Raw genomic sequence first — 15,542 nt, forward strand, 5'->3', positions numbered from 1 at the left:
TTTGTTGTTGTTGTTTTGAAAATGTGGTCATTCTGAATAGATTGACCTTGAATCATGAGTAACCCAGATTAATTGTGTTCTTCCAGTTTATTGAGATTCATGAACTTTGTGTGTGTGTGTGTGGTAAGTTTCCTTTATTGATTCCAGCTCCAAAATTCTATTCCTGTGACCTGACCTACATTTCACATCTGAGGATTCTATGATAATTGACTTTTTTAGCATTATTTAAAAGTTGAGATATAATTCACAAATCTTTACATAGTATTTACCCTTTTGAAGTGTACAACTCAGTGTTTTCTTTTTTTTTTTTTTAGGTATCAAAAGGTTGTCCAACAGTCACCATGAATTATCTGATTCCAGAACATTTTCATTACTCCAAAAAGAAATCCTTTTTACTTCCCAGAATCCTTTCCCCTTAGCTCCAGGAAATTACTAATTTATATTCAATTAAGTTATACTGCTTAAATATCCTAAAAGTATTCCCTTTACAAGATTAACTTTTATTCACTTAACCTATATTCAATGTTTAACATTGTCTACTTTTATACACTGACTTTTAAAGTAAAAACAAAACAAAATGTAGTTGTGTCTTTATAGCTATTGAGAGAAAATAGCTACAAGACATTTAACTCTGTAAGTTTTTCAGAATCTCTTAATTCTCTTTTAAACTATTACTTTATTTTTGAGTCTGAGAGCTTACATAATATTACACTTATATTTTATCTGGATCTAGGCAAATAAAAAAGGCAATAGATTGAAAGATTATGCAAAGCCAGATTCCATAATCTTCTCCAGAATCATTTTTCCTTTACAGCTTCTAATCACACAATTCCTTGACCTAAAATAAGTAAGAAAAATCTCATCTTTAATTAAACAATTTGAAGAAAATTTAAATTCTTTTGAATATATACTTTTCCTCAAGGTCTTCCTAAAATCATATCTGAAAAAAGAATCAGCTTTTCCTATCATGTGTTTTGCACTGAAGATGCAGTTAAGAAATACAAGTTAGGGGTGCCTGGGTGGCACAGTCCGTTGTCTGACTCCTGGTTTAGGCTGAGGTCCTAAACTTAGGGTCTAGAGATGGAGTTCCACTAGGGCTCTGAACTCATTAGGGAGTCTGCTTGAGATCCTCTCTCTCTCCCTCTGCCCCTCCCCATGCTCCTGCTCTCTCTCTCTCAAATCAATAAACAAATATTTAAAAAACAACTATAACTTAATGATGTGTGTTTACCCAAGTAAAGATATTAAGTTATAATTAATATTTTAATTTGTCTTATTCCAGAAATTATTTTAGTAGCCATATTTTTGAAGTTAATAATTTTGACTTCAGTATCTACTGTTCTTAGGCAATATTATCAACTCCAGCTTCCAGAGGACCTTCACATTCTTGGGAAGTGAGAAGCCTCCTGGTGAAGAACTCAGGCTCTGGGGTCAGACTACTTGGACTCAGATCCTACCCCTGTTCTTACTAGCCATGTGAACACAGGAAGTCACTTAAACACTTTTTGCCTGTTTCCTTATATCTAACATGGGAATAACATAACCTACCTCAAAAACTTTTTATCAGTAGATGAGAAAATAAAAACAAGGGCTTAAAATAGTGAGTGATATATTCCATGGGCTCATGTAAGGTTGGCAGCTGGTATTAATTGAAACAATCCTTCTTCCCCTCACCAAATGCATTATTGAGACAGCTCCAGTTTGGAATACATCCAAGCAGAACCCCCAGGAAAGGTTAAGAAATTGTAGTCATGGTCATAACAGTAAGAAACTGCTGAGCAGGTCTGTGTCAGCATGTGAATATATCCTTTACTTTATTTTGTTTCTAATTTTTCAGCAACCCTGTAAATTAAGTGGTATTTTCATTTTACACATGTACAAGCCATATTTCAGACTGGCTAATTAATCTGCTCATGGTTTTCAAATGCTTTACATTTTCTTTCCAAAAATTTGCTTCTTAAAATGATACCCAGTGACTACTTGAGAATTCCAGAAGCCCAAATAAGTAAGTTTTCTGGAGCTTCTGGAATGTTACTCTTCAGGAATCTCAGGTTCTAACTTTGTTATTTGGCTTTGCCATATCTTCCTTTCAGGGAAGCTTAATGACAGTATTAAAGAAATATGTGTAGCAAACATACAAAGAATAGAGAATAATCATGGGAAGAATTCATCAGAGTAAGTGCTGATGTTTTCAGGAATCTGACATGAGGGCAGTAGTAGGGTTGTTATGAACTGACATGTGTTGGGGAGGATGTGGAGAAAGGGGAACCCTCTTACACTGTTGGTGGGAATGCAAGTTGGTGCAGCCTCTTTGGAGAACAGTATGGAGATTCCTCAAGAAATTAAAAATAGAGCTTCCCTATGACCCTGCAATTGCACTACTGGATATTTACCCCAAAGATACAGATGTAGTGAGAAGAAGGGCCATCTGTACCCCAATGTTTATAGCAGCAATGGCCACAGTCACCAAACTGTGGAAAGAACCTAGATACCCTTCAATGGACGAATGGATATGGAAGATGTGGTCCATATACACTATGGAGTATTATGCCTCCATCAGAAAGGATGAATACCCATCTTTTGTAGCAACATGGACGGGACTGGAAGAGATGATGCTGAGTGAAATAAGTCAAGCAGAGAGAGTCAATTATCATATGTTTCACTTATTTGTGGAGCATAACAAATAGCATGGAGGACAAGGGGAGTTAGAGAGGAGAAGGGAGTTGGGGGAAATTGGAAGGGGAGGTGAACCATGAGAGACTATGGACTCTGAAAAACAATCTGAGGGTTTTGAAGGGGCGGGGGGTGGGAGGTTGGGGGAACCAGATGGTGGGTATTGGAGAGGGCACAGATTGCACGGAGCACTGGGTGTGGTGCAAAAACAATGAATACTGTTACGCTGAAAATAAACTTAAAAAATTAAAAAAAAAGAAAGACCCCTCCTTCAAAATTTTAACTCTATTTCCACAGATGGAGAAGATGGGCTCCATGAAGTACCAAAACATGTCCCAGAGGTTGCTTCTATTAAGATGAAGGTAGTTTTTGAGGAACCTGGGTGGTACAGTGGGTTAATAAGTGTCTGACTCTTGATTTTACCTCAGGTCATGCTCTCAGAGGGTTGAGATGGAGCCCCGAGTCAGGGAGCTTAAGATTCTCTCTTTCCCTCTCCTTCTGCCCCATCTTCTACTCCCACAACTCCCCTGCCTCTCATGCTCTCTTAATCCACCCCCCAAAAACACCAAACAAACAAACAAACAAAGACGAAGGCAGTCTTTGAAGCTCCCCTGGGAGAATCACATAGATTCATCTCACATGGGTCCTCCTGTGTAATCTGACAGTTAGGGGAATGGTGAATCCACTGCGGTCCACATATGTCTACAGGGGGAAAAACTCTCTAGGATAAGTATCACATAGCATCCTAAAGAGGGGATTTAACCAAACATAAGCTATTGGGAACAATATTTTATATATAAGTTTTTAAGGGGCATTTTTATATTAAACCATAAATGCCACCAGAGTCCCACCATGGAATGGAAGTCTTAATCTAAAATATTGAAACAGTTACCAAAGAGATGGTTTACAGAGACATACACAGAACAAGAAAGACTGTTAAAGCATCCAAGAACTAGCAACAATCAGCAGTCATCAGCAAATTCAAAAGACTGACTTATTCTTCATTCATCTTCAAATCCCTAATGTCTAGCATAGTAACTGTCACATAGCGTCGTGACCATCATCACGATAGCTATGATGTAATGATGGCTTCTCTGGTGCTGGCCATGAAGCTGGGGTATACACACCATTTCATACACTCTCAGACACTTTGTGATTTGGCAACTATTGACTATATTTTACAAGACGGACAATGAAATTCAAGACTCAAAGAAATGGCAGAAAATTACATGGGTAAGATTTGCAGAATTCAAAAAGCATGCTGGACTGACTCAACATATCATGCTATATCCTAGTTATAGTAAGCGAAGACCTATTTTGGACATCAAATAAAAGTTTCTTCTTGCATTTACTATTAAATTTTCCCTACTCCAAAAAAATAGCCCACAGTTTTCCATCTAAACTCCAGGGAATAGTTAATAATATTCAATTCTAATTTTCCTGACATTTTGGCAGAAAACTGTTCATGTTTTGTCTCCCACTCAGATTTCAAATCCTCAAAGGCAGATCCCTTGTACTGTACTGCTTTCTATCTCTCAGAGACTTTGCTACTTTCTAAACACCAGGTATTTCTTACTTATACATTCTTGTTTATACATTTATACATTTCTTATTTATACATTCTTCCTATACTTTTTTTCTGTAGTATTTGGCATGGCTATGAGCCCACCTCTCACAGAGTTTCTATTATAATTGGGTTCTAGAGCAGCCACTATTACATCTTAAATGTACAATTCAACTTATGTTTAGTTTTTAAATCAAAATTATTTTTGTTTCCCACTGTCTTTACCTCCTTTGAAAAATTTGAATATGCCCAACACGAGCTCTGCAAGATTACAGTTAGCAATTATTTCTAAAGAGGGCAAATACTGGACCCGTCTGACTCATGTCTCTTTTGTAATGATAGTTACCATCATATGGATTCCAAGAAGTGCTTCTGACCTTAGTAGATGAAAGTGAGAAGGAATCCTCAGTTTGAAGACTAGTTTGCCTGACCTTGAAATCAATGAGGCAGATTTCTTCAGGACAATCTTGCAAACTGCTTAGCAAAGCACTGAAACCTCTGCAACTTGGGCCAAATTTAATGCAAAGTTTCCAGCCTCTTTTCCTATCACTCTGAACACCCATGCACCATTAACTCCACCCTCAGAGAGTGACCAAGGAATGTTGTGCTCTTATCAGTCCCCCACTTTCAGTGCTGACTTCCCTCTTCCTGGAATACTTCGCCTCATGTGGGACTCCAACAGAGAATGCAGCTATATTTGGCCATAGAGTCTACTGGTAAAGAGTACATATTCTGAAGACAACCCTGTTATTCTAGTTCTAGAATGTCTTTGACTAGCTATCTGACCTTGAATTTGGCATAAAACCACTTTGAGTATTGGTTTCTGTATCTGTAACACAATAAAAATACCATTCACCTCAACAGAGCTGTTGTAAGGATTAAATAAGAGATTAAAAAAAAATGCTAAGCATAATGCCCAACACACAGTAAATGCCCAGCAAGTAGTAGTTACTATATTTTTTATCCAGAATAAGTATTTTCTTTGTGGGGAGCCTTCTTACACTCCCAGATGAGATTACTCACTTTCCTTTTCCTGTCTTAGGATATTTTTGACACCATCATGATGGCATTTTTTTCTCTGTAGTACAATTAGTTATCTGTCTGTATTTCATTAATAGGACATAGGTTTTTAGCTCCTTTTTATCTACAGCATAGTTGCTTCATATGTACTTATTAAGTATTGGAATGAAATAAATGAATACATGATGAATAGATGCTAAGATACAAAATGCTCTTATATGAAGCCATAGATTATTCTAAAGTGACCAAATTACTTCAAAGTGAATAACTTAGGTAATAAGAGACTCTATCTTAGGATACATATCTTAGGATATGCCCTATAAGAACTAATCAATAAAAAGGCTTGGTAATATGATCTTTATGGTTCACTTAATCAATCACTCATCTCCTTCTGAAGTGGAGAAGTGGAGAATGCTTCTCTCATTTCTATATTTCAACAATAATTAGGAAACAAACCAGTTCCCAGGACTGATGCCCTATACCATTAAAGTGGTGTACATTTTGCAAGTCTTAATTAATTTGTGGCAAATACGTAGCAATCTCCATGGCCAGCTTCATCTACTCACAGAAGCATAATCAGTTTTTTTTTTCTTATAGTAAAGATTTTTATGTGTCTTAAGTCTTCTCCAAGGGTGTGGTTATCCTCAGATAATCATACCCTTAGGAGATTAAAAACACTTATCTTTGGATCATGACTTGCAATGCCCCAGGGGTGTGATTATCTCATGAAATTCACATGCTCTGTCATGCCTAATTGCTTAATTATTATAGCTGTGAGTTCACACTACCATACAGGAGCTACAGTTGGGTCAGCTTTTCCAGTATAAATTCCTTTTCCAAGAGTATAACTCAGCCATTTAAAAGAAAATAAAAGTCTATGTTCTGTTGAAGCACTGCACTACAGGTCTTATTCAAGGAAATATGTTTCTTTAGTACATTATTTTTATCTCAGAAATTGGGTCTCTTTCCCCCTAGTGAGTTGACCAAAGAAATAATGTTAATCAAGTGTCTTTAAAACATATATTTCTTGGGGACGCCTGGGTGGCTCAGTTGGTTAAGCGGCTGCCTTATTCATTCCTTAAATCTGCCACACCTCCTTTGTTTCTTTGGTAAAGTGCTTTAGCCTTTTTTCTTCAAGAGATGCTGCAATCTCTCCATTAAATACCACAGAGTAGATGGACACCTGACCCTCCAGGGAAACTGCCTTTGCCAGGGCATTACTTCCAATATCAGTCCTGTCTTAAACTACTGGTTATTCAATCAATCAATCAATCTTCATGGAATTTAGAATGAAATACAAATGTCATATTTCTTTAAAAATAGCAACAAAAATGTCTACAGATAATGAAAGTGTGTGTCCATTCCCCTCCCCACAAAATAAAAATGATTTTTCTCATTTATAATTGGAATGTGCTATATTGTTAAAGAAGAGGTCAATAAATGCAAGTGCAGTTCCTGATATTTCTTGAAAATTTGAAATGTTGAATAGCATCTTAACTTCATAGAATATAAGCATGTGTGCTAAAAATCTATCAGAAAAATAGGAGGAAAAATAGATAAAAGTCAAAAGAGAAACTAAAAGCTTTTTATCATTTTCATCATTTCACATATAAATTTTACTGTGACTCCCACATGGAAAGTTTTAATCGTTTCATGGACAGGTGTGTTAGAGTACCCACTCCACAGTTACCAATAATGAGGTAACCATAGATAACACATCTGGTGTTTTGTGAATCTGGAGATCAAGATTGTTCATGAAAAGAAGAAAGAGTAACAGTTGCTAAGTAGAATGACACTCAATATAGGAGCCAATTATGTATATTTTATTCTGTGAATGTTTTACCTTACATGTTATGAAAGTGAAAAAGGAAAGATAAATTCACAGGTCTTTGAAGATGATTTGGAGGTAGACAAATGAGAAATGAGGTCCTGAGAGTAAAAGCACTTTGTTGCATATTATGCAACTATTCTGGAACAATCAGTTATGACTTTTTTTCTACCTTGTTCCCAATTCTTATTTATACATACAAATGTATCAAGAGTTCTAGTAAAAGCATTTGTTAGGTTAAGTGAGATAAATATGGGTTTTTTACTATGAGTCTCTAAGGTATCAACAAGGGCTTTCCTAGTAATGCACGCATAAACATAAAATAAGAAGCCAGAATTAAATAGGAGGAGTAAGTTTCAGATTCTACTATAGATGAGTTTTTAAATTTTTTGGAGTTCAGATGCTACTTAAAGAAACCAAAGATTTATATGCTCATACATATAAAATTTAGCATATAATATTATGGGGTCCATGAATCTCTTAGAGCCCATTTGGAGAACATGAATTAAGAACCTCAAATTCACAGAAAATGTATATAATAGATAATTATTACCAATGACAAATGTAGGTAAAATGACCCCAAAAATTGCTTTAGGAAGACAACACCTATTTGAGTTTTGACTAATGTAAATAGCTATTCGACCACCACCACAAGCATATCAAACATCTCCATAAACCCAAAATATTTCCTCCTTCACCTTTGCAGGCAATCCTTACACCATCATTGGCCCCAGACAACCCAAGACCTACTTCCTGTCATTGTGAATTAATGTGGCTTTAACTTGAGCTTCATATACGTGGATCTGCATAGTACATACTCTTTTCTCTCAGCTTCTTTTCCTTAGCATAATGTGGAGATTCATCCATATTGTTGGATATAACAGTAGTTTGCTCCTTCTTTTTGCTGTTAGTGGTCCAGTGTATGGATGCACCATTGGTAGAGAGCTGTACTACTTTTAGTTTGGGGCTGTAATGAACAGAGTTGCTAGGAACATCTGTGTGCCTTCATGTGAAGAGCAGTTTCCATTTTTCTTGGATGTTCACAATCACAATGTTTAGGTCACATGTTAAGCGTAGACTGAAATTTAAGAGACACTGCCAAAATGTCCTCACTGTGGATGTGCCATTTTACATTCCCACCAACAATACATGATCATTTCAGTCCACATGCTTGACAATTCTTGTTATTGTCAGTCTTTCAAATTCTAATAACCCAAATTAAAAATTGAAGTGGATGTGTACTGTAACTTTGTGTTTCCCTGATGACTAATGATGTTGAGCATCTTGGGCTTAGTGGCCACTTATACATTATTTTATGTAAAGTACCTGTTCAAATAGTTCACCCATTTTAAAGGCTGGACTGTATGTCTTATTTTTGAGATTGTAGAGTTCTTTATATATACTGGGAAAACATTCTGGGAGATCTCTGTTTCTATATCATCTATATACAATTTTTGGGGCTCATTTGGGACTTGCCTTTTCATATTCCTAATGGCAAATCTTGAAGGATATTCTTAATTATGTCTTATTAATACAATTACATATTATCATTTTCCTTTATTTATATACTCTTTATATCCCTCCAGAAAATTTTAGCCTGAGCGTCCAACTCATTGTTCCCATGGGGGTATGTGTGTGCGTGTGTGTGTGTGTGTGTGTGTGTGTGATGTAAGGTAAGGGTTGAGGCTCATTTTGCTCCTTATGAAAATTTAATTATTTCAATTCAATTTGCAGAAAAAACAATCTTTTCTCTTTGAATTGCCTTGCTTCCTTCTGCAAAAGTCAGTTTGCAAAATATACACGAATCCAAATCTGAACTCTGTAACCTCTGCCCCTGACCTAGATGTCTGACTTTGAAAATATTACACTTGTTTAGTATAGTATAGGCTTATAATATATCACAAAGTCAGATGGTTTGTTCTGGAACAATTTTCTTTTTCAAATTGTTTTAAATTTCCATATGAATTTAATGAAGGAGGTCAAAGATCTATACACAGAAAACTACACGACTTTGATGAAAGAAATTAAGGAAGACACAAGTTGAAAGTAATTCCATGTTGGTGGATTGGAAGAACCAATATTGTTAAAATGTCCACACTTCTGAAAACAATCTACAGATGTGATGAAATCTCTATTAAAAGTCCAATGGCATTTTTTACAGATACAGAAAAAAAAATCCTAAAATTTTATGGAAACACAAAAGATCCTAAGTAGCTAAAGAAATACTGAGCAAGAACAAAGCTGGAGGTATGTCAAACTATATCATATATATATATATATATATATATATATATATGTATATATATATATACATATATATATATATATATTTCTTCCTTATGTCAAACTATACTGCAAATCTATAGTTATCAAAACAGTACCATACTGGCATAAACACATAGACTAATGGAACAGAAAAGAAAGTCCTGGCATAAACACATAGACTAATGGAACAGAAAAGAAAGTCCTGAAATAATCTCTTACATATATGGTCAATTAACATTTGACAAGGGGTGCCAAGAATACTGAATGGGGAAAGGACAATCTCTTCTTATAAATGGGGTGAAAACTGGATAACCATGTGCAGAACCAAACTGTACAACATGCACAAAGGTTAACATAAAATAGATTAAAGACATAAAATGTGAAAGCATGACCCTCTTAGAAGAAAATGGGGGTCGTCTGGGTGGCTCAGTTGATTGAGTGTTTGACTCTTGATTTTGGCTCAAGTCACCATCTCAGGATCATGGTATCAAGTCCTGCACCAAGCTCCATGCACAGTGTGGCATCTGCTCAGGATTCTCTCTCTCCCTCTCCCTATGCCCTCCCCCCCCACTCTCTCTCTCTCTCTCTAAATAAATAAATATGATCTTTTTAAAAAGGAGGATGAGGAGAAGGAGGAGGAAGGAGCAGGACAAGAAGGAGGAGGAGGGGGAGGAGGTAAGTTTTTGTCAACAAGTACACAAATTACACAAGAAGGTAATCAACATCATTAATCATCATGGAAATGCAAAACAAAACCACAATGCAATATCACCTCATACCTGTTAGAATGACCATCATTACAAAAATAGTATTATAAGTGCTGTTGCCCCTGAGGAGCTTTCAGTAGCTAGCTTCTCCTTGACCACGCTAACTGTAGCTGCAATGGTGCAGGCTGTGTCATGCTGCACCACATGGGTGAACTCTGTCAGGTCTCGCTTCATGAACTGCAAGGCTTTGGAGGACTTTTCCTTGACTGCCCCATAGCTCTGTTGCAGCCAGCTCCACCACCAGCCCATGTCCTCCCCTTCCGCCATCTTGCCTGCATGACATCACCCAACGTCTTATATTCTTGAAAGTTGAGAAGAGTAGAGCTTCAATGTTTTCACCACAAAAAGGAAAGAGGAAAAAAAAAAAAAGAAACACTAATCACGTCATTTCAAGGAGGTCTTTGGTGGTAATCACTTTGTAATACTTTGTGTATCAAATCAACATCTTATACTTACACAAAGTTTTGTATTAATTATATCTCAATAAAAGTGGGAAAAACTAATTTCCATATAAATTTCTTTTTTTTAAAGATTTTATTTATTTATTTGAGAGAGAGACAGTGAGAGAGAGCATGATCAAGGAGAAGGTCAGCGGGAGAAGCAGACTCCCCATGGAGCTGTGAGCCTGATGCGAGACTAGATTCCGGGACTCCGGGATCATGCCCTGAGCCGAAGGCAGTCGTCCAACCAACTGAGCCACCCAGGTGTCCCTCCATATAAATTTCTGAATCACCTCATGACTCTCCAAAAAAAATACTTGTTGGAATTTGATTAAAATTTCTTTGAGTCTATAGACAAATTGTGAATAAAATTGACATCTAAATCATATTGAATCTTCCAATTCACCTTTGAAGCTGGTCCTCATTTTTCTTCTGTTTGGAGATTGTTTTATCACTGATTTATCTCTTTCTGTGTTATATTTATATTCAGATTTACTATTTCGTCCTGTGTCAGTTTAGGTAATTTGTGTGTTTCTAGAAAATTATTCACTTCATCTGGGTCATCTAATTGTTCATAGTATTCTTCTATATACCTTTATTTCTGTAAGGTCTATAGTAATGTCATAACTTTCATTTTGATTTTAGCAATTTAAGCCTTCTCTTTTTTCTTGGCTAGTGTAGATACGAGTTTGTGAATTTTGTTGATGTTTTCAAAGGCGTAATCTTTGTTTTTGTTGTTTCCCTCTATTGAGATAAAATTGAGAAACACTTAATGAGACCAAGAACAAAGAGAGAAGACTCAAATAAATAAAATCAGAAATCAGAAGAAGGAATAAAACCAGAAAATAAATAAAATAAGAACCGGTGATACATAAACTATTTGTCTTTACACCAGTAATATAGTGCTTTGTATACCATAGTTTTGTAATACATTTTGTAATTACAAACTGTGATCCCTTCAGCTTTGTTTTTTTCAGGATTTATTTGGCCTTTTATGGTTCCATAAAAATAATGGAATTTTTTTTTCCTATTTCTGTTAAAAACAAAAAAAAAGGCAACTGGGGTATTGATAGGCATTGTGTTAAACATGTAGATTCACTTTGGGTATTGCAAGAACATTAAGCCTTTTAATCCATGAACACAAAACATCTTTCCAGTTCATCATGTTTTGCAATTTTCAGCATAGAAGCCTTTTGCCTCCCTAGTTAAGTTTACTCATAAATACTTTATTCTTTTTAATGCTATTGTATATAGGGCTTATTTTCCCATTTCTTTTTCAGATATTTCATCATCAGTGTATAGAAACACAACTGATTTTTACATGGTGATTTTGAATCCTAGAACTTGTTGCTGTAAGTTTTTATGGGATTCTAGAGTGCCAAAAAGCTAACCTTGTAATATTTTGCCAATTTAATGGTTGTTTCAGTGATGTAATCCTTCTTAGAGCATCCTGTTCCACCATTTCCATGACATAATCCTTCCCAAATCATACATTTAAGTGTCATACTTTCCTTTATATCCAATTCAAAATAGTTTCTAATTTTCCCTATAATTTTTTTTGTTACTCGTGGTTTATTTAAAATTTACTCATGGTTTACATTTGAAGAACTCTCCCATATATTTTCCTATTACCAATTCCTAGTTTGTTTCAGTCAAAGAAAATACTTTCAACCATTTTTTTGTTTTTTGTTTTTTTAATAATAATTTTTTATTTATTTTCAACATAACAGTATTCATTGTTTTTGTACCACACCCAGTGCTCCATGTAATCCGTGCCCTCTCTAATACCCACCACCTGGTTCCCCCAACCTCCCACCCCCCCACCTCTTCAAACCCTTCAGATTGTTTTTCAGAGTCCATAGTCTCTCATGGTTCACCTCCCCTTCCAATTTCCCCCAACTCCCTTCTCCTCTCTAACTCCCCTTGTCCTCCATGCTATTTGTTATGCTCCACAAATAAGTGAAACCATATGATAATTGACTCTCTCTGCTTGACTTATTTCACTCAGCATCATCTCTTCCAGTCCCATCCATGTTGATACAAAAGTTGGGTATGCATCCTTTCTGATGGAGGCATAGTACTCCATAGTGTATATGAACCACATCTTCCTTATCCATTCGTCCGTTGAAGGGCATCTTGGTTCTTTCCACAGTTTGGAGGCCATGGCCATTGCTGCTATAAACATTGGGGTACAGATGGCCCTTCTTTTCACTACATCTGTATCTTTGGGGTAAATACCCAGTAGTGCAATTGCAGGGTCATAGGGAAGTTCTATTTTTAATTTCTTGAGGAATCTTCAGACTGTTCTCCAAAGAGGCTGCACCAACTTGCATTCCCACCAACAGTGTAAGAGGGTTCCCCTTTCTCCACATCCCCTCAACCATTTTTTTTAAAGATTTGTTTGTTTTAGAGAAAGAGCACACGTGAATGGGGGAGGCAAGAAGGGAAGGGGAAAGAGAGAGTTCTAGTTGACTCTGCACTGAGCACAGAGCTTGACTCAGGGCTCAATAGCAAGACCCTGAGATACGACCTGAGCCAGAACCAAGAGTTGGGCACTTCACTGATGGTGCCACCCAGGTGGCCCTATGCTTTAAAAAAAAAAAAAAAAAGCTTTGAGACTTGTTTTATGGCCTTGAATGTGGTTTATCTCAATAAGTATTTCCTATGGACTTGTGTATTCTGCATTAGTTGGACATTGTGTTCGAGTGCCAAACAGGTCAAGTAGGTTGAATGGATTTTTAGGTCTATATATACTTCCCATTTTCTATCTGCTTGTTCATTAATTGTTGAAAGATGAGTGTTGAATTCTCCTAAATGAATTGTGGATTTGTCAATTTCTTCTTTTTAGGATGTTCTTGCTTCATGTATTTTGAAGATTTCTAATCAGATGCAGACACCTTTATGATTGCCATGTCTTTATAAATTGATCCTTTTGTTATTATGAATTGTATTATTTCTCTGTTATATTTGTTGTCTTTATATCATCTATTGTCAATACATATTAAATTCAGCCTTTTATGATTAGTATGTATACGATATAGCTGTTTTCATAATTTTTCTTTTAACAAAATCTACATTATCATCTGCATCCTTATGTTAAAAGTTTATTTTTCACTGACATAGTTAGGTGTTTTATTTAAATAGAATATTAATAGTTAATTTTAAGGTAATTGTTGATATGTTTAAGTCTACTACCTTGTTAGTTGTATTTTATTTTTCCCATATGTTCCTTCTTCCCTTTTTAACTGCCTTCCTTTAGATGAACTGATTAATTTGTAGGATGTTATCTTCTATTATTGGGTGTCACATGTGCAGTGAGATATTAGTAGATAATTCTGATTCTTTCTAAAATTAGTTTTCAACTTGTTTAGAGAATCCATTGACTTACCTTTATTTTAGTGATAATTTAGTCCCACTACTAATTCATGATCCTTACTGGGTCTCTATTGAATAATCTGACTTATAAAAAGAACACTTCATTCTGGCTGATTGGAACTCAAATGACTCCTAGCTTTTTTTTTTTTTTTTTTTCATTAAAATTTTTAATTTTTTTTTATATTTTTTTTATTTTTTTCAGCATAACAGTATTCATTATTTTTGCACCACACCCAGTGCTCCATGCAATCCGTGCCCTCTACAATACCCACCACCTGGTGCCCCCAACCTCCCACCCCCCACCCCTTCAAAATTCTCAGATCGTTTTTCAGAGTCCATAGTCTCTCATGGTTCACCTCCCCTTCCAATTTCCCTCAACTCCCTTCTCCTCTCCATCTCCCCTTGTCCTCCATGCTATTTGTTATGCTCCACAAATAAGTGAAACCATATGATAATTGACTCTCTCTGCTTGACTTATTTCACTCAGCATAATCTCTTCCAGTCCTGTCCATGTTGCTACAAAACTTGGGGACTCATCCTTTCTTTTTTTTTTTTTTTACAGCTTTATAAACATATATTTTTATCCCCAGGGGTACAGGTCTGCGAATCGCCAGGTTTACACACTTCACAACACTCACCATAGCACATACCCTCCCCGATATCCATAACCCCACCCCCTCTCCCAACCCCCTCCCCCCATCAACCCTCAGTTTGTTTTGTGAGATTAAGAGTCACTTATGGTTTGTCTCCCTCCCAATCCCATCTTGTTTCATTTACTCTTCTCCTACCCCCTCAACCCCCCATGTTGCATCTCCTCTCCCTCATATCAGGGAGATCATATGATAGTTGTCTTTCTCCAATTGACTTATTTCGCTAAGCATGATACCCTCTAGTTCCATCCACGTCGTCGCAAATGGCAAGATTTCATTTCTTTTGATGGCTGCATAGTATTCCATTGTGTATATATACCACATCATCTTTATCCATTCGTCTGTTGATGGACATCTAGGTTCTTTCCATAGTTTGGCTATTGTAGACATTGCTGCTATAAACATTCGGGTGCATGTGCCCCTTCGGATCAAGTACCATCCATTTTTTTCAAAGAAATGGAACAAATAATCCTAAAATTTATATGGAACCAGAAAAGACCTCGAATAGCCAAAGGAATATTGAAAAAGAAAGCCAAAGTTGGTGGCATCACAATTCCGGACTTCAAGCTCTATTACAAAGCTGTCATCATCAAGACAGCATGGTACTGGCACAAAAACAGACACATAGATCAATGGAACAGAATAGAGAGCCCAGAAATGGACCCTCAACTCTATGGTCAACTCATCTTCGACAAAGCAGGAAAGAATGTCCAATGGAACAAAGACAGCCTCTTCAATAAATGGTGTTGGGAAAATTGGACAGCCACATGCAGAAAAATGAAATTGGATCATTTCCTTACACCACACACGAAAATAGACTCAAAATGGATGAAGGATCTCAATGTGAGAAAGGAATCCATCAAAATCCTCGAGGAGAACACAGGCAGCAACCTCTTCGACCTCAGCCGCAGCAACATCTTCCTAGGAACATCACCAAAGGCAAGGGAAGCAAGGGCAAAA

This window comes from Lutra lutra, chromosome 6 (genome assembly GCF_902655055.1).
Source record: "Lutra lutra chromosome 6, mLutLut1.2, whole genome shotgun sequence".
Classification (NCBI taxonomy): domain Eukaryota; kingdom Metazoa; phylum Chordata; class Mammalia; order Carnivora; family Mustelidae; genus Lutra; species Lutra lutra.